Source organism: Denticeps clupeoides, chromosome 11 (genome assembly GCF_900700375.1).
Source record: "Denticeps clupeoides chromosome 11, fDenClu1.1, whole genome shotgun sequence".
In the NCBI taxonomy this organism is placed as follows: Eukaryota; Metazoa; Chordata; class Actinopteri; order Clupeiformes; family Denticipitidae; genus Denticeps; species Denticeps clupeoides.
Window position 1 is genome coordinate 13,574,655 of NC_041717.1, and position 21,769 is coordinate 13,596,423.

The following is a 21,769-nucleotide window of genomic DNA, read 5'->3' on the forward strand; positions in this document are numbered from 1 at the left end:
AGAGAGGGAGAGAGACTGTTCAATACATCCAGACCCAATTAAAGCTACGTGCAGAGTCAACGGCATAATTGCGGAGCCTCTCTGGAGTCATTCCACCTAACACGCATGTGGCGTGGTGCTCACATGCTCCTGCGGCTCCACGAACACATGCTTACATATGGTGAATATCATGAGGGGTGGTAGTAACCTAGTCGGTAACACACTTGCCTATGAACCAGAAGACCCAGGTTCAAATCCAACTTACTACCATTGTGTCCCTGAGCAAGACACTTAACCCTAAGTTGCTCCAGGGGGGACTGTCTCTGTAACTACTGATTGTAAGTCGCTCTGGATAAGGGCGTCTGATAAATGCTGTAAATGAGTGAGTGAAATGACCTGTTTGTCAGTATTAGGGTGACCAGATTTTTTGAAATTGTCTAGGTTTTTGCTCAAGCTGCCTAATCATTTGTCATATTTCATGCCTATTCACTTCTAGCTGCACTAGTAGATTGGTCACCATTCCCTATCAGTACCACCACCCATGTGCTTGTGCCAAGGTCAAATGTGTTCACCCTAGTCAGCATGTTCATTTAAATGTTGAAAACACACAAAAAAAGCACTGCAGAACAAAATCATAATTAAATTGCTTGTAGTGTTGTTTTCAATTAAATATATGATAAAATAAATGCAGAAATAATGCTACAATCACGTATTGAGGAAGTGACATCCGCAATACGTGCAACTGGATGGAAGATACTGGAAACAGAACCAATGATTTAATAATAATTTGTAAGATTGGGCGTCGCAGGACCATGCTTTTGTTTTGCATAGCAGCCGTCTGCAAGAAGAAATGTGACATTCCTGTGCCTTTGTTGTGCATGAAGACCTCTGTTTCACATGCCTTTTGTCGGACGGCCTTTTGTTGGCCTCCCCCGAGCCAAACGTGTGAGGTGTTGGCCGTCGGGACCGCCTACCCTCTTTGTCTTGCCCAGACGGGAGGCCCCCGAGCCAAACGTGTGAAGTGTCGGCCATCAGGACTGCCCACTCTCTTTGTCTTCCCCAGATGGGAGGCACCGGGGGCGTGACATCAGAAACAACAGGTTCTGATTGGTCAGTGACAACTTCCCGTAGGCCAGTGACAACTTCCTGTAGGCCAGGGGTATAAAGGTCGGTTCACATGTGGAAAAGGGACTTTTTTTCACAGCTGTCTTTCCATCAAAACCGGATTTTCTGGTTTTCGAGTCTGCCCTATCTTCTCATTTTTTCTCATGGCTTCTCTTCTCTCTCCCTCTCTCTTTACTCTTTCTTCTCCTTTTTGTTTTCTCTGTAACATTGGTACCTTTTTACATACAATATTCACATGTAACTGCAATAATTATTTATCGGTGTTAATAAATTAGAAACTGTTCATTTTTTAATCTCTATTGTGCCATGCCTCTTTCTGCCAGGTAACATCAATGTAACGAATTAGCTCAAAAGGAAATATCTATAATTAATTATAACTGGTTATAATTAATAATAAACATTTAGATTAGATTTTGGGATAAACTGTAGCAGAATTAATGTTAGAGTTACTTGATCTGTCCGTCCACGGAGCAGATAATATAATTATTTATCAATTCTGGGAACGATTATCCCCCTTTTGCCAGGAAAGGTAGCTTTCCCACTCTGCGTGCTAGCAGTAATTTAGCATGTAGCTTAAAGGGTCAAACGTTCAGTGACTCCAGATGTGCGCAGCACACAGAAACAAACGATTGTGAATTTAAAGAATTTAATAAACACGGCTATAGCTAACATACAACAATTAGACAAACATATACATACAGGGTAAAGGAAAGTGATGAAAAGAGAATGGCAGTATTACACATCAATTAACCACAGCCTAATGAGAATCGTCAGAGAATTCTTAAGTTCACCTTAAAAAGGGGTTTAAACGTGCATCTAAATAGTTACTTGCATTGGTCCTTGTTTCATGCAAAGGAGTCCTGATGTGGTAGGGTCGCGATCCTCAACCTTTAGATCTTGAGCTGGAAGTCCTCCTTGAAGGTAAACTTGCCAAAGAGTCAGCCCAAGAGGTGAGCTTAACAAAGTGTTGAAAAAAGTGTCTCGGGAGGAAGAAGAGAAGTTCTGAGCCATGCGTTGTCTGTGCGAAGTGTTTTTGATGCTTTCTGGCACGCCCATCGTGTGGCCTGAATGGCCAATCACAAGTGTGAAATTTTGGCGGGAAAAGTTCCCTTTGTCTGGGTTTACGACTGACCGGAATTTTTATGGCTGGTCCAGAGAGAAACTGTAGTTCATTGCAGTTACAATTTCTACCTTATAGAAATTGTATGATGTATTTTGTGACCTCATAGTATGCATCACTGTTTCAGTAATAAGGAGAAGTTCCTTCTGACACCAAGAAAGGGACCTTTAGGAAGTAGGAAAGTGGAAATACACTTATACACTTAATTATAGGTAATTAGAGTTTACCTAATGCAAAATAGAAAGTTGTAACTAGTATAATTCATACAAGGGAACGTACACACAACGTGTGCATATACGGGATCCACTTATAATCACATATTCCTAGCACAAGATACAGACAATGCGTTTAAGTGTGTGCGTGATTGTGTATTGCAAAGGTGGGGCCAGGCAGGAGGTCTTTATGGAATGCTTTGAAGCTTGGAACCCCCATGAGCAGTTTGCAGACCCAGTCTGTTTAGCATCATGTTTGTGACAGTGGGGGAAGACGGGACGATCAGGCTGAGTGTCCAGGTTTGTAATTTGTATGTAAATGTCAAAGGTTAAAAGGTTCTTTGAAGATCAACCATCTGTGATCCTACGCAGACGCTACAAGTTGGAGTGGTTTGAATACAGTGCTTTTGTGTGGATGAGAAAGAGTTTTTTACACTCTGTTCTCTCACCACCAAACGGGGGTTTTACACATTAAACGGGAGGAAATGTTAACAACATTACATAACACATGCTGGTCACATGATCCAGATTTACATTGCGTCTCGTGTCGTCTTCGTCATGTCAAAAAGGTTACAAACACCCACACAAAATTGAGAATGGAGGAAAAGCTGATCTTATTCGTCTATAAGTGTCCAGAGATCTACAGCACGACTTACCAGGAGTTTAGAAAACCACCCATATTCTTTGCAGCAAGCACGGAGCCTTGAAACCTGCGTTTTGGTCTGAAAGCCGTGTTTTAGGTTTACTCCAATGAGCAGAAAAAAGGTCGGCATTCAGTACACGCTAACCTGACAACTGAAACAAAAAAATGTTTTTCTGCTCATTGTAGTAAATCAAAGTGTCCACTCGGGTGAACGAGACCTTAACTCCTGTATTTGGAAACATCATGTGAAGCAATAGAAAAATGCATGGGATGCATCATGATGCATGCATCACGAGGCACTGCAACTCATAATCAAATCAAACCGTGAGACCAGTGAAGGTTCACACCTCCGGTACTCATATATTTTATATATGTGTTATCTTTGGGGAAATTATAGATAAAAAAAAAACGGAAGTGGGGTGATGCAAAGCAGCTGAAAATGACGGCATCTCTCCTTCCTGTCTCTCTGAGTGTTGACAAGCTGTAGATGTGTTTTAGCATGCTCTGCTTGTCTCACGTTGGCTTTTTTCTCCCTATATCTCGGTCTTTTCTCTCTCTCTGCTTCCTCGTTTGTCTGGACTGCTCGTCTCGGCTTACCTTGAGCAAGCGAAAAGGTCACGTTAGCGCTCGCTGGAAATTAATGGCCGGGCGAGTCTGTGTCTATTCCGTTATTTATTTATTTCATTTATTTAGATGTATGAAGGTGGAGGTCTACATAAAGGACACCTTCACGAGAAGGAAGGACGGGTTGGATGAAAATCCAAGTGGGAAATGCTGTGAAGTACAGGATGACCCCTTCCTGGGTGTACTTCTCTGTGACTAGCGTCACGGTTATCTTGGTGACACGCGTCTGTGTGAAGGATATGCTCGTTTGTAGCCTGTTCCACCTTTATTGCAAATGCACTCAAAGGTACAGGAGAACCACTTAAGAGTATCTCTTGTTTGTGCTTCAAGGGTGGGAGGTTCTCTGTTCAGAGCTCTCATCAATAAACCAGCAGCGCAGATGCAAGTGCAGGGGGGGGCTGACCCCCAAATGAGTCCGTCCATTATGAGAAAAATGCACTCAGGGGAAGTTTTTATTTTATTTTTTTTTTTACAACCTTCTCCACGTTCTCAACGTTTTATTCACTTTTTCATACAACATAATGGCACAGGGAGAATGCTGCACTTACAGAGGGCAAGCACTGGCAGGAGATTCAGTGCCATCATCAAAATTTAGCCTTGACCGTCCAGTTGTTACATCGGACCCCAGCCGCAGCCCACTCGATAAATCAAACTCTTGTTTCCTTTTTTTTTCCGCCTGTCCTCCAGTGAGCTTTTAATCCATTTTTAATTTGTCCTTTGCATGGGCCAGGAAAGATGAACTCTGCCTGGTGTTCCACTGCGTCATGGCAACACCTCCAGTTGCACAGCATACATTTAGATGTGTTCTGAATCAGGCTTTGCCTCTAAGCCACTTATTCTACATAAACAGAGCATCCTTTTGTAGGTCACGATTTCTGCTGATCCTACTGAAACCCGGGCCATTGTGGCTATTCAGTTTCTCCACAGAGGAACAATGTGTTGTAGAGATATAAATTGCTGTTGTGAAGTGAGCTGAATGCATCCAGTTTATAATTCAGAAAAAAAGCAAATGTGCAGGAAAACACAGAATAATAAAAATCTGCTCACTCCCACAAACAAGCTCCACAGGGGTGGCAAAAACATCTGAGAAAATGTCTTCTTTTATTATTCCAGGGGCTAACTGTTTCTCTCCATCGATGAAAAGGATGTTGCCAAAGACCCTTATGTACAGAGTTATGTATAGAGTTCACTTTCTATATCTGTTTTTGCATCTTCTTACCTAAGTATGCGTGCTGTGCTGCAGTGTCTCACAATGACGATCATCTCACTTTCTCAAATGTACCTTAGTTCTCAAACTTTAGGCTGATGCTTCTGCTGTTCTTCATCAGATGCACAGGCATTAATAAAGATTAAAGTTTTTTTTCTTTCTTGTTTTCTAATTATTCATGTAAACCCCGAGGACTTTACAAATGCAAACAAGCCTCACACTTGGCATGTAGCGTATCGCTTAATAAATAGTGCCCAATATTGCCCAAATAGAGTTGGACTGAACGATACACTGAAGATGAAGCAGGTCAAGATAACTTGAGGGATGGTCATGAGCAGAGCAAACACTGCAAGAAATAGTTTTTAGATTCTCCCCGGACCGTTTCCTGAGTTCGTTTTCCTCTTGTGTGAATACATGGCACATCAGGTTGTAGCAACCAGACTGCAGGACGTCCCAACATTTGTTTTTTTTTTTGGTGTATCAGGGACTTACCTATAAGTGTGTTGGTTTAGAAGCTAAATATCGTCAATGTTTTTGTCCCTTGCCTAAGAGCTGATTTTGAAATGATCTTTGGCTTTGGCTGCCATACTAAAGAGGTCAGTGCATTTTGATGTGGCTCAGAGTGTACAACAGCCCTCTATCCGCAGGATAATGTGTCCTCACATGGTAAAACACCGGAATGGTTCAAAGAACATAGACAAAGAGCTTAATGTGTTGACCTCACCTCCAAACTCCTCAGGTCTCAGTCCAGTTGCGCATCTTTTGTGCGTGCTGTAAAAGGAGACCCCGCCGCGCTTCTTAGAGAACATAATGGATCTGCTGCTAACATGCCAGATACCACAGCATACATTCAGAGGGCTTGTAGAACCAAAGTACCAGCGGTTAACTGATTTGGTAGGACAAAGGGGGATTTTTACAACACTGGAGAGGTGATTTTAATGTTTTGTTTAGTCGCTGTATATATCAAATGTACTGTAGCTCTATGACAGACTAGTCCTGGTCTAAAATTTGTGAAATACTTTATAAATGATCTGGCTAAACTGCAATTTTTCAATCACACGTTCCCTCTAAAAGGTAAGAGCAAATCGATGGTTTGTATTGAGTATAAATGATTCCTTTTCGTAAAGTGATTCCTTTAAAGATCTGTGAAAGAATGATGGGTAAAAGGTCATAGGCATTGCAGCAAACATGTACAGCGCTCCCATCACAGCCTGTTTGAAAGCAATGGTTTGGATAAAAGCTTTGCCAAAAAGAAAGAAAGTAAAACAAAACAACGTAAGAGGGTAAAACCCAGCACTTAGGCTCTATTCAGTGTGACTCTTTTAAAGCTAAAATCGATTTTAGATCCTGATGTAAAAAGCAGTGCCACTGAGCCCATTAAACATATTTAGAGTTTTTTTTCTTCTATGGCGTAGAATTAAAAAAAGTATTTTTTTATTCTCTTCCGGATAAGGATTAGCAAGCAGTAAATGGAAGATATTGGGACTGTCGAGTTAATCTGCTGCGTCACAAGGGAATTTTGGGCCTTGCCCACTGCTACTGAGATCAGAAGTCCTTATGAACGAAAGAGTAGATGCTTCATATCGCCTCAGAGAAATGCAACCATGGGTCATGATTAACCCTTAAGATTTCACCCCTTCCTGCATTGTTGCACTGTTCCTCTCTTTTCTGTAAGGGAGAATGAACAAAAGAAAAAACTCTAAAAAAAAGGAAAAAAGTGCAATTTTCTGTCGAGGCAAGCCGCTCAAACCAGCCAGAGCTCAGTAATTGATATTCATTTAATCCTTCCAGCCAATTCCATGGGGGCTGCAGGTGCCATACAGCCACTGTACACGAGGCTGATATTGATTTTTAGCTCACGAGTGACGTGTCACAAAGTAGCAAGTCCAAAATAATCTGCTTAATCTAAATGTAATTGCTTCCTACCTTTTTTTTCCCAGTTCAGCCTGCTCGTGCAATGCTCCAACATGCTGCAACAACACCCCCACCCCCGGAGAATGGTGTGTTCATCTGTGTCGCTCTATTTTAGGCCCCTGAGCGTGATCAATAGTAATGCGACTGATGATGTGCTTGAACATGTTATTGGCTGGCTCAAAAGAAAACAAGCGCCGCTCGCGTCTCATTACAGAACCTAAAAAGTGGGAAAAAATAAATATGAAAAAAACATTTCATTTTCTGAGACGTGCCATGTTAGAATGGATTTAATGTCTCCCTGTAATCACAATCACTTGTTTTGTTTGGATGGAAGAATTCAAAAATGAATTAGCAAAAAATTTTAGTTTTAAAAAAAGTTTTAAAAATCAACATAAAAATCTGACTAAAACGTATTGATTTAATGCAGCAGTGCAAGACAAAAAAGAAAATGTCACAAACAATACCAACATGTACATATTTTAGGGTACGTGTATGTCACTAGGAAATACAATAAATGAAGGAACACTCAAAAGTATCAACATTTATAAAAACGTAATAATATGTTATATATTATAACATAATAATGTGCATATAATATAGTAATGTTATAATGATGTTATAATTTGAGTTATATTATCTAATAATGCACTGCTCCATTTTGCACCGCAGTTTTTGCACTATTTTTACTTTGCACATTATTATTCGTTTAACTAGTAACCAGTATGTAACTTTGTTTAATTGTTCAAATGTTACATGTAGCACCAGGTTCCGGAGAAACGGTATTTCGTTTCACTATGTACTGGCTAACATGTATGTATCTGAAATGACAATAAAGCTTAACTTCAACTTCAATGTTTACTTAATTCCCGATGTGAGCAAAATTCTATTTATTTCAAAGCACATTTTTTTGTCTGTTGGTTTTGGTGACACTTGCCAAACAGTAGGTTACTGTGGTATGGAACACACATATTTTTTTATTTGCTCTATTTTATAATTCAGTTTAAAGGAGAAGGTGCAGTGTCGATCAATAGCAGGTCAGCCCATGATGGATGGTGGTGCATTTACTAATTTCACCTCAAGACAAATTACTCTGCACTGAGTCTTTAAACCTGCAGCGCGTTGGAGAGAAAAGTGGGGCCGAACCCTGAGTTGGTGCTCCCAATCATGTCCTCGATTTGCCCGTCCATTCATCTTTATCACTCGCTTTCATCCCAAACTTGCGTCTTCTGTTTAAATCTTACAGTAGCCCCTTTGGAACTGTAGTATTTACAGTATTTACATTAATGTGCAAACATTCACTTGATGTCCACGTCCCCCTGAAGTACACCTTTTAACTGGGCCACTCTTTCAGATTTTAAAATTCATTACACTCCCTCACCACACATCTCCACTTATTTCTATGCAGGGTTACTATTATGTGCAGGGGAAGTACACTCATTCCATGCAGAAAGTGCTTTGCAGCTGCATGTATAATGCCTGTTAAACCATTCAAAAGAAAAAAAGTGAAGTGATTGTCACATGTGATACACAGCAGCACCGCACAAGGTGCACACAGTGAAATTTGTCCTCTGCATTTAACCCAACACCCTGAGTGAGCAGTGGGCGGCCATGGCAGGCGCCCGGGGAGCAGTGTGTGGGGATGGTGCTTTGCTCAGTGGCACCTCAGTGGCACCTTGGCGGATGGGGATTCGAACCAGCAACCTTCTGATTACGGCTTCTTTAACCACAAGGCCACCACTGCCCATTCATGACTGTTGCACTGTCATTTCAGTTCTATTCAACGTCTACTGGAATACTGGTGCCTAGTGGGATATTTTATAACAATTGTTTGACCTTATCAGCATTATGTTCTGAATAAAATTATTTTCTACATACAAACAAAAGTTGATCTACAAAAATTTGTTAGCACAGCAATCGTAAATGGCTTTCTGCAGCGCAGAGGCATCTACACATCTTCTTTTAAAATATAATGCAAACAATTTGCAATGGGGTCAAATGTCAAGGCAACTGTCACTCTTACCTCACATATTTGAGAACACAATGCGTCAGAAATGTCTTGAATGTGGCACAATCTCCTCTGCAAGAAGAACAGAATACTCTATGGTGGGAAGGCAAAGTTGTCCAAGGTTGTCTACAGTGTGATTATACCGAGCTGCAGCTTATTGTGTTGACACAAATTTGACAAGAAAAACTTTTGGAGTTCCTTTGTCATATGTCTACACATATTCTGTAGCAAAAAAGTAAATCTCTGCATGAGGGATATTCAAAATGGCACTAAGTGCCAAGCACAGGGCTTGTAAGGTCAAGAGCATCCTCAGGATTTGCACAAATGAATAAAACAAGAAAGTATGACAAGAAAGTTATCCTATTCTTGAAAAAACACAATTTTTATTGGTGTGTAATTATTTCTGTCACCCAGACCATGATCTTTACTGAGGTTTTAAAATGGAAGGAGCATGGTGATTGACAGCTCTCACGCATGCTACTTCCTAAATGTACTTCCTAAAATTAAATTTTATGTCATGCGCACAAATATAATTGTCTCTTTCTTCTTTTATCTATTTATTTATGCAAATCGTTTGACCTTAGACTAGCAAACAAGCCCTACACTGCGGAAAGAGTGCCCTTAAGTCTCATTTATTCCACAGAGGCCATAACTTGGTCAGGTCAAATGACAGCACAGTACATGTCCAGGTTTTTAGGCCTTGACGCTGAAATGAACTCATTAGAAGTTAATTAATCAGAGCTATTGATCCATTGTCGCTGTATCCGTTTGGGGCTAAGTGTTTGCCGGGCTCGGGTTCTGCACAAGTGGCTCTTAGCAGAGAAGCTCGCACCCTGCCGCTGTGCTGGCAGGCCCAGTTTGTCTCTGATGGCGCCGTGAGCATTCCTCCGTGTAGCCTGAGCCGACCCTGGCATTGTATCTGGGATCTCCTTACTGCACCTGTATTTTGTTAATGTCCATTAGACTATTTAAGATGGCTGGTTTCAGTAAAAATTGCTTGACTGCATATATCATGAAATGAATAAGCTTGGGCGTTAGAAATACTACAATGTCTGCATTTGTCGAGTTGTAAAAACATATTCTTCCTTTTGTAAAATTAAAGTTCTTCACATTTTAAATCAACCTAAAAATAAACGTATCAAATAAATAAACACTGGGGAGACCTGGAATACAAAACGGTTGTGCCCACATCCATTCTGAACTGGAACCATAGTAATAAAATCCCGTTTTGCATGAAACAGAGTTTGCTAAACTGCGCAGAGTTTGAGGCGCTTGCGAGGAACTGATCGGGCAAGTGGTCCTGATTCGGCACTGACAGCTTCTTAACCATCACTGACCGCATGTTGGCATGGCGTTTCCTCAACAGGAAACATGCGTTGTGGGCTGCAGTGGCCAGAAAGGGCAATTATTCATTCATTAATAAAATGGGGTGGTATCCCTCCTCGTCCCCCCTGACCTTGAGTACTGAATGTATGGATGCTATCATCACAAAAAATATATATATTTTACTTTATCTTCTATAATAAATTAGTCAATTTATTTTAATGGTCAATGGTCAAAATATCAATGAATCTACTCAAAAAAACAAAAAACATTTTCTTGGGGTTTATAGCTTCTCAAGGCCTATAAGCAGCACTGAATATTAATTTATGATTAACCTAGAGGGCAAATTAATGTTGTGGGTATGCTGACAGATATTTAAATATTTAGGCCAATATGTTGTGCAGAATGAGAAAAAAGGGACCCAAATATGAACATCATGTCTTATTTTATGTAAATAAATATATCTGTATTGTTTTTAGAGAAAGCTAATCAATCAAGCCTTGCATAGGGAAATTAAAAGGTTCAGTTGCGTGTCTTCAAAGGTTAGACCATAGTATAGACCTTGCCTTTACTGTGTTTGCGAGGCTTGCGAGTATTTACAAGAGTATTTAATTTAAGCACTTGTATGTCAAATTTGGCATCACATTTTGCCAGTATTGTGTTCGGTGTTGTTGAGACATGGACAGATACATTTGCTTTTGCATCTTTTTGCAACAAAACTGTTTGGAATGGAAGGCTAAAGCTCACTGTTTGACTCTGAGGACCGGAGGTCACAGAGACATGTTGACAGGAAGGGGTTTAAATAATCCAGAATGAACAAATAGGACATATGAGAGCTGTCAGTCATGCCTACGGGGTTTTGGGTTCCAGAAATAATTGCACACCAACAAAAAGGTCCGGCCGGGTAGTTAGTTCTTCTTCTCAAAGATACAGATAACAAGCAAGCCGTCCTTTCTTGTTTCTGTCTATTTATTTCTGTAAATCCAGAAGACATAAATACTGTGACATTACCAAACCCATTCAACACCCTTTGGTGTACCTAGTACCAGAGTTGGTTAGATTGTGCTGGCAGACAGTTTAATGATGCCCAGATCGAAGTTCACATAGCAAACATGTGGCTGAATTTTGCACCCACTGAAGATTCAAAATATGGAGTGTTCACAAGAATATGTTGGGGAGTCTCAAAGAGAGATGTAGCTGTTTATCATTTACATGTCCAATCGTTTTCATGATGATAACATGGCTTGCACAAGTTGAAGAGTGAAAAAAATGCTACAGGCATTTATCCCACAAGGATAAAGGCACATTGGGACAACGTTCATTTACCATAACCTTGAGCAGCTGATGGATGTTTTATACTGGTCCTCAGATATTTGTATCTGTGAGGTCCAAAGCAGGCTTTTTTGCAGTTTGGACAAATGCTTGTAACTGGCCAGAAATAAGAAACCTATTATAAATGATAGAACACAGGGGCCTGCAAGGTCAAATATGTCTTTCAGGAACATATTTGGCGGAGGAATTGGGTCAAGTGGGGTTTTAAATCAGAGACAGGTGAGAGAGGGAGATAAAAAGGGGGAATACAGGTGAGAGATGGAGATAAAAGGGAAGGGGGTGTACAAAAATGAGCCTGTTTCAAACTCCCCTGTATTGAATTTGTTTTGGTTGGTGTGTTGTAACTCGTGTGCAACGTTTCTTTTCATACATTTGGCCATCATGCCATTTCTTTTTTCATTTTTTACATTTTCATCTTTTTTCACAATGTCGAGTGCCTGCGTCTCAGTTGAAGGATTGATACTACAAGGCCTTAAGTGGAATATACAAGTACATATGTTGTTACTGGTAAAATACACTTATCAGCCTCTAGGAAAGTGTTAAAGGAATGTTATAGGGGAAGAAGTGTCCTAGCATGTAAGGAAGCGTACTCATAGTAGGAAGGTTGCGGGTTCAAATCCTGAACCGCCAAGGTCCCCTTGAGCAAGTTGAAGTTAAAGTGAGCTTTATTGTCATTTCAGCTGTCATTTCATACATGTTATAGGACGAAACAACGTTTCTCTGAAACCTGGAGCTATATATAACATTTAAACAACATTTTTCCATACACGACATAAAGTGCAACACAGACAAACCAGGCTACATAAAGTGCAAACAAGACAGACAGTGCCTAACTAGTTAAAGAATAACAAAGTTGCAAAGTAAAATTGTGCAAAATGGAACAGTGCAATAATAGATAATATTTTATAAACATGAAAGAGGTAGTGTGTGTTTGTCAGTCCAAAATCCCTGACTGTTCAGTTGTCTGATGGCCTGTGGAAAGAAGCTATTGCGCAGTTTGGCCGTGAGGGCCCATATGCTTTGGTACCTTTTTCCAGATGGTAAGAGGGTGAAGAGTGAGGGAGTCCTTCACAATGCTGGTGGCTTTCTGAATGCAGTTAGTGCCGTAAATGCCCGTTTTTGGATTTCCTCGCAGTCAGGCTGTTCTGTGTGTCGAATCGTGCATAAATGTCATTCAGCACATCTGATAGAAAAGGGTCACAGTCACAGGCAGAGGTTGCAGTCCTGTAGTTTGTGATGACCTGGATGCCCTCTAGTGTTGTGTCAGTCACGAATGATTCGTTCAAAATAATGAATCTTTTAAGAGAACGTACTGAACTGAATCACTTTCTCAAGTGATTTCGTTTCGTCTCTCACTTCAGTTGAGCACAATAAACTAATAAAGTAAGCAAGCAAATATTTATGTTCATTTACATTTATGACATTTATGAGACGCCCTTATCCAGAGCTCCTTACAATCAGTAGTTACAGTGACAGTCCCCCTGGAGACACTCAGGATTAAATGTCTTGCTTAGGGACACAAGTGTAGTAAGTGGGTCTTCTAGTCCATAGGCGAGTGTGTAACCCTATAGGTTACTACCACCGAATGGGCAAACATAAGACACAGACATCACTGGGTATGGCCTATGGATTCTGTTAAAGTGCATTGTGCATAGATGACCAGTGTAGCAGTAACAGATTGCAGGGTACTGCTTAAATCAACAGTCAACAACAGTGAACATTCAGTTGGTCGGGGTGTGGGGTGTGGTGACATGTCCTGGTCTAACTGAAGTGAATTCCCGGGGTATAAAAAAGGGTAAGCCGTCTAGCTGAACGATGTATGTAATTCTGTCCCCGAGCCATGTCTCTGTAAAAAAAAAAATGGAACCGTCTTTAGATTCCAGGTGGGTAGAACGCTGAAGTTTGATCAAGAGCAGTTTTTTGGTGGTAGCACTATTTTGGATCTGGAGGGACCTCTGAGAGCTAGTGCCATGCAGCCATCTTGGTTCCTTGTCCCTGATTTTAAAGCAAGGTACCCACTGCTCATCAAGGTGATTTAAGGGCTGAATGCAGAGGACACATTTTGTTGCATGGACAGTGTGCTGTGCTGCAGTGTTTCACAATGACAATCACTTCATGTTCACTCTTACGATACTCGTAATCCTTACATGTTCTTTCTACCCTCCTGGAAGCTCTTTCGTGGTGTCATCAAACTGAGGCTTCGGGTCACATTTCCTTAAGTGGGTGTCAAGTCAAGGAGTGTTTTTTTCACCATTCACCAAGTTTGAATCTTTAAAAGGGTGTTCCAGAGTTGGGGTTTTCCTGCAAAGCCCAACATACAGCAATCACAAGAGTTATGAAAAATTTTATTCGTGCACAGTCCAAACCCTTTACAAACAGCAGCAAGATGATCAAGGTGGTGTTGAGGTCAAACTATTAATGAACATTTTTTAAGTGTTTAAGGGGCCCATTCTCTGGCTGACTGAATCTACAATTGTCCGAATTTCCTCCAAAGTGGTGTATTTGGTCAGCAACATCCACATGAATGACGGACGCAGAACATTGACAAGAGCATCAACCAGCTTGTCTTCTATCAAAAGATCATCTTTCCCAAATGGAAACATGACTGATGAGAATAGGTCACCTTTTTCCGTAGCGCATTGCGCTTCCGTAGCGCATGCTATTTCTTTTTGAGCCTTCAGATACTTAAAATTAGAAGAGTCAGATTTATAGATGATTGATTACACTGGTGCTCAACACGTTCTTCTCATGGTCACATGTTCATTGTAGGAGCTTTCAACAGAGAACATGGGCCAGTATGGGAACATGTGTTCTGAGTGTGTTTTGACCGCTTTCTATCATGACCTCCAGTAACATTTGTAGTGATTTGGGCTATAGCAGCTCTTCTTTAGGATCAGACCAGGCTGGTTGGGGAGATTTGTTACAGAGGACAGATTGTGCTATTAAATCCCAATCATCCTCTTTATTTCTCCTCTGTGGTTTCCTGGCCCTGAAGACATTATTGTTAGTTAAACGCTTCCCACTTCACTCACCGAACCGTTTTATGCAAATATTGGGACATGAAGTTGTTTAACACTGAGACTAATGCAATCGTTTCCAGCACTTGTCCTTGGAGGCCTGGAGGAGGAAGAGGTCATCACTCAACCTGTGAAACTGAAACAACCTATGGACCATTTTTTTGTGTCTTCTTCACGGATCATTTGGTCTTCAGCCCTGCAAGAAAGAGATACAATCCGCCTTTTCTGCTGACGCCTGGTTGGAAACCCGGGAATAGAACAGACGCAGACTTTCTTTCATGGCCAGCTTCCCACACCTGGGAGTGGGTGGCTATAGAGATTCAACAAACAGAAAAGTCTGTTCTGTGGTCCTACAACATATGTCACAATGCTGACTACATTTTTTTTATTATTTATTTTCTTTCCCAGCAAGCAATGACGATGAGTGAAAATAAAAATTTGCGCCTTTTTATTTTAATAACTTAAGGAGAAAAAAAATAGACCAAGAGTTACATACAGACAGAAGTGGGACAGTGTAGTGGACCCGTAATTGGAAGGTTTCGAACCCCCAAGGTGCCACTGAGCAAAATACCGTCCCCACACACTGCTCCCTGGGTGTCTGTCATGGCTGCTCACCAAGGGTGATGGTTAAAAAAAAAACATTTCGTTGTATCACCATGTGCTGTGCTGCTGTGTATCACAATGACAATCACTTCACTTTAATTTACTGCTTGAACATTGTGGTTAATTTCATTACACCAAAGGGTTTCATTCACATAGAGTCGTATCATCTAAGGAAATAATATAAGACACACACAGTCCACCATTAGAGAGGTTGCTGGCTCTCGCTTGAGTGACACGACCCCAAGCTGACTTCAACGAATAATTACTGCTGCCGGATCACACTGGCGGAGCGGAACAGAAATTGAGATCAGTCATTTGTGCGACCTCTATGCATGGCCTTCATGTTTGACAATATGTATTATTCCCCATCAGAAGATGCAATTAGCTCTCAGAGATGATATCTGATGACCAGGCTCCATCTAGAAAAAACATGCATTTACATCTGGTCACACAAACACAAATATATCTACTGAAATAAGGAGTCGGTTTTTACCCCATCAGGCAAAAATAAAAACATAATATTTTCTGGGTTTTATTATTAAAAGATTTAGTGTAGACAGTGAATTTTAACCCCTGCCTGTGAAATTAGATTTAATTTCTCTGAAATGTCCAACTGTGATCCACAGAGGCAGCGGTGGCATAGTGGTTAAGGAAGCGGCCCCGTAATCAGAAGGTTGCCGGTTCGAATATCGAGCTGCCAAGGTGCCACTGAGCAAAGCACCGTCCCCGCACACTGCTCCCCGGCATCTGTCATGGCTGCCCACAGCTCACCAAGGGTGATGGGTTAAATGCAGAGGGCACATTTCGTTGTGTCGCTGTGTGCTGTGCTGCAGTGACAATCACTTCACTTCCACTATAAAGAAGGAGCCAATGAATTTAGCACCAATGAATTACCAGCCCGGGTAATGAATTGTTCATTGTGCTGCTCCTCTATACAGAGTTAAAATTATCAATTAATTTAGATTCCTTTTTCATCCCTTCTACTTTGGAGAGGGGAATTTCTGGTCAGAGTACACAGATGGTCAAGGGCAAGCTTTGCTAGCATTTCATCTCTTCGCATCATTCTTTAGTGGAAAACGTGGATTTCCATATCATACCGTACATGTACAAATTTATCCATCTGAACCACATTAAGTGTATACATGTGTACACTAAGAATCGCACCCACTATGCCATGCTGAAGGTGAACTGAGCAGGTAGGAATAAACTGGGGCATTTGTCACTGTCTTCTACACAGTGACACTAAAGATCACGTAGCCTACATAATTACATTGTCAGAAGATTCTGTTATTAGAAAGGATGGTGACATTCATTCCAACGTTCCTTCTCATCCATTCAGCAGACGTGTCATCGGGAGTTCTTTTCAGTCCACAAGACAGAAGCTACACCAAAGTAATCTCTTCTTTTTGGGGGGAGTTTGTGCAATTATCATGCAGCACAGCTTCCAGAAGCCATAGCTAGGTACTAAAAAACGAAATAAAGTGACCCCTGAAAAGTTGCCAATGTAATCTCGTCCCCTTTGCTTTAATGGGCTAATAATTGTTCCTTTGGCTGAGTTAGTTTCGCTGGTCTGATTGTAAGATAATGTTTATTCCCCTTTCAAAATATTTAGATTTAGATTTAGTTTATCATTCATCTTTTTTAGATTTGGTTTCAACAAGGAAATCTACCTTTCCCTGCATCGTTGCCAGCTTTGTAGTGACCTACATACAAGTGCTATTGCTACAATAGCTGAAGAGCATATTGCAGCATTATGGACCAATTTGGGGCAATTTGTGAGAAGAGACAGACAGAGAGAGGGCAACGGTTAGCAACGTTCACAGAACAAATTCCTTTTTTTGTTTTTATCAGAGTAACCAGGACACCAGCTGTCATGCAGATCAATGTGGCATGATTGATTCGCCCGTCAATAGAGCAGAGTGATACTGAAAAGTCACACCGACATTTCGGTCAGTCTATGAAGGTGGTCTGTGCTCAAGCGTTTGAGGGATGTTTTGACCTTTGGGTCAAGTTTGTCTGACACAATGAGCTACATGGAAATTTTTTCACACATTTAAGTCAATAATTGGAGAACCCAGGGGGGGGCATGCAAAGATTGATTAATATCTTCATCCCAACATGCTTGCATTGACCCAACATGGATCTCATTTGCTCCCTGCACCTTCCCTGAATGAAGGAAGATGTGGCATTTGCACACACGTGTAGTGGCTCACGTTCACTTACCAAGCCAACCTGGAGCCACAAATCTTTTTTCTGAACCAAGCCGAAACAAAAAGCTTTTCCTCTGCCACATCAGTCTTGGGGAAATTAGACATTCTGGAAGCAAAGGCGGCAGGAGGTACTGAGAAAAGGCCAAAACCCACAGCCTCATTTGTTAAAGTATAATGGTGACATTTTGGTGACACACCAGGATTGACAGAGGACAGAGCCCATCTCCAGCTGCTCTCTCTGGCTTTGTTATACTCTCTTCCTTTCCCTTTTTTTTAGATACAATGGCTATACATTTGAAACTGGTTGGGCTTGGCTGTTTAGAGGAGCAGCTGGTTGGAGGAGGAGTGTGAACCAGGTCCATGTTTTGGCTTTGTCGAATCCACAATTAGGGTACAACTTGCCTTGGGGGGCCTGAGGCTGTCATGCAGCTGCTAAAAGCCCCTCGTATGCAGATGTTTAAAAGTGATTTAAACGTCAAAATATCTTTCTTTTTGTTCTACTTTCTTTTTTCCTTGCCTGCTTTCTTGCTTGTCTGCTACTTTTTCTGCCCTTAGGCCTGATAGATGAGAAAGCTGAGTGAGTTGCATAGGGACCCATGAACAACAGGGGGCTAAATTACCCGCCATTGATTGTGAGGTGGCGGAAGAGCCTGTAATCACTCATTTTGTTAAAAAGGACATTATCTGCCTGTTTGTCTCTCGTTACCCAGACAAAGATTTTTCTTCCTGCCTGACCCTTACTGCATTCATTATCTACTTTTCCAGTCCGAAATATTAATTCTTGTCACAGCCTTCGTCAATGTGTTACAAGCAATATTTTTGTGCTGGAAGGAGGATTTTCAGCCATCTCTCTCAGTTCTTCAGTTTTTCTGTTGCAGTGAAATGTGTACGTCTACAAAATGAATTGCATAGAAGGTATTGCAACAATGCATCATACCTGCTAAACATACTAATGGGATAATGGAGATGGATGATATCTCAGGTTATTGTGAAACCAGGATTTTCTAATTGTAATTATATTTCATATATGTATGATCTAGCTGTTTGTGTTACCAAGCAGACATCAGCTTTCTCATGTGCATTTACTATGGCCTCAGTAATATGCTGGAATGTTTATTTCAGGCTGCTTGGACATAAGAACAATCTGAGAAACTTTAGATTCTGCAACCTATCTGTTCTTAAGCAACATCATTCAAGTCTTTTTTTGCCCAAAATCTCACGATACATGGCCCCATTCATCCTTTCCTTAATATAGATCACTCATCCTATACCTTTTGCAGAAAAGCAGCCCGTGATGATTCTACCCCCATGTTTCACATTGGGTATAATGTTCTTGGTATGCAAATTAGCATTCTTTTCCCTCCAAACATGAGTTCCATTTTGGTGTTATCTGACCACATGGCATTCTTCCAATTCTCTTCTGGATCATTAATTTTGTCTCCGGCAATCTTTAGAAGGGCCTGGACATGTGCTGAAGAGTGTGGTGAGACCTGAATTGCTACAAATTTAGGTTTAACAAAAAGTCATGTGCAATGCCTTTGACTGTCCAGCAGAACTACACTATGAAGCCCTATCACGAACTGAGAGCAAATTAGCATCATTATCAATTTATAGTGTGTAGTAATTTCCAGTCCAGTGAATTTAGTTTCTAGTTCAGACAACACACATGAGCTGATGTACTGCAAGTGTGAAAAAATTTTAATGAATGTCCTAAATGTGAAATGTGAAACAAGAAATAATTTTAGCATGTTTAATGCAATTTTCCCAGCTTGAAATGAATTACAGGCAAGCTAATTGCTTGTATGGTTTAACACAAACTGAGCGCAGGTATTATTCAGACCTGCATTAAAGTGCATTATGATTAGACTGCACTGAAAGTCCAATGCACAACCGATGAGGATGTTGGACCATCCATTTGCGGATGCTAATGACTTCTGTTGGCTGGAACAGCCTAATCATAGTGCCCAGGCTTTGAGGTGCACTGAAAGAAAATGTAGGCAATTTTTACTTTTATGTACATTGAGTGCCATAAGTGAACTGTGCCGATAATGGACTGACAAGGCCAATGGACAGTGCATTAAACGTATGAACTCCACGGTTTCGATTAATGGCTCATCCTGCTGAGAGCTCACTTCCCATCAAATTGCAGTTCTCTGAAGAAAACAAAACAGCGATATTAGCTTTTCTGACACTATTGCTTGTAGGTAAACCTTTATCTATACTGTATGGTACAGTAATTAACTGGAAATGTAAAAATACAGTAATTGATATCAGATATTGTAACAGTATATTTGAAGTACTCCTTTAAATGCACACAGCACCAGGCTGTGGGCGTAGAGTGATGTCTGCCCCGGTCCTGCTGCAGATTGAGTCTTCACCAAGCAGAGGAGCCAAGCAGACTGGTCCAAGCTCCTGTGGTGAACCAGTAATGTTTGATATGTGTACTGTCCTCATCTCATGTATGAGGGATTATCGACATTTACCTGGTCATGACAGAACTGAGGCTCTGTAAACCAAATTCACAATTTCAATGACTTTCAATTTTGACATTTCAATTTCTAAGCAAAAAGTAGAAACAGTTACAATCTCTGGTCTTGGCCATGGTGGAGTTTGGGGTCTACCCTGGGTAAGCCCCTGCTTTGATTTTAGAATGACAAAAATACAGGTTTTTTTTACAAAGTTTCAAAATGTTTGTACGTTGCTTCTGTTGTATATTGAAGTATAATTACAAGCATTATCAAAAAGGCTTTAATTGACAATTTCATCAAGTTTATGCAAAGACCTTGAGACCTTCGCAATTCGCCCTGACATGCTGTCAATCAATTTCCGGGCCCAATCCTGACTGATGGCAACCCATACCTTCATAATCAGTGCTTGAAGTTTGTCAGAATTTGCCTCTTGAGGATTGACCACAAGTTCTCAAGCAAGCTCTGCACTGGTAGCACCCTGATCCTGCAACTGAATCATCTTCTTGCTGGACTTTCTTGGGCACCACAGAGGAAGAGCAATGTTCTCAGCAGGTCCTTTTGTGTAAGGGCTGAAATGCATTGGAAATGGGGATTAAGTTTATTTTCAGAGTGACTTTGCAATTCATCTGATCACTCTTCATAACAGTGTGGACTATATACAAATTGGCAAAAAAAAAAAAAAAAAACAGAAGCAGCAAACAACACTTTTGGCCACAACTGTAGATAACAGCGTTTGTTAGCGACATGCTGTCACACCTCTAGGGTTGTGCATTTGAATCCTGGCTCAGACTTTATATGTGCAGAGTTTTCACGTTTTATGCACTCCAGCTTCCTCCTGTCATCCTAGGGTGGATTGGCTACTTGAGTTTGCTGCTCTGCCCTGGGTAAGTCCCCGCCTTGTGTCTGGTGTCTTAAGATGGTCCATGAGTAAGAGGACTAAGTGGTTATGGATTGTGAGTAAGAGAGATGTCAACATCTTGTTGTTTTCTAAGTCCTTTTTGGCTAGTAATCTCGACAGTGAGTTTTCTACCATAACCTGTGGCATGATGTGGATCTGCCTGAGCCCAATGCTCCAGTTCTTTTTACTTTTGCACTTTCAATCATCTTTTAATAGACAATTAAGATGTCTAACCAGTATTTGCAAGGTCTAGCTGAGGCTTTCCAAGAAGGAACATGCACATAGCTGGGCTATTATCTCCATAACAGACTGAAGTAAGATGCAATACAGTAGGAAAAAGCATAAAACTATGCAGTTCCCAGAACTGGAGTTGATTATAGCACATACTCTATTCATTCAGGCAATTGCCTGACACAAAATCTCCATTTCCCTGCACTGTCACCCCTGCTGTCTAACAGAAAAAGTTATCATCTTCCGAGGAATTGTGAATTGGAGTTTGATGGGATTTGCAGATTCTGTTCTTTTTTTGCATTAGTTAAGACATCTACATGTTACATGAATGCTGAAATCAAAGGGGATATTAAAGAAAATTCAGTGTTGTCAGCATTACATCTCATTTGAAATCTATAGACATTTGTTCAATACACAGGCAAATGTGGTCTAGCAAATGAAAAATACTAATAGTTTATGCTCTGTATGGCCCAGTAAATATGGTCATAGTTAATGTTGATATATGAAGTCGTGGCCAAAGGTTTCAAGAATGACCCAAATACTGGTTTTCACAAAGTGTGCTGCTTCTGTTTTTTTTATTATGGCAATTTTCATATACTCCAGACTATTATGAACAGTTATCAAATAAACTATAAACATTAAAAAAAAAAAAACATTTCCACTGCATTTCAGCCCTGCCACAAAAGGACCTGCTGAGATCATTGTAGTGATCCTCTCGTCAACACAAGTGAGAGTAATGATGAGCACAAGGCTGGAGATCATTATGTCATGCTGACTGAGTTAAAATAGCATACTTGATGCTTTGATGCTTGAAATCATTGTTCCTCTGTCAACCATGGTTACCTGCAAGGAAACACG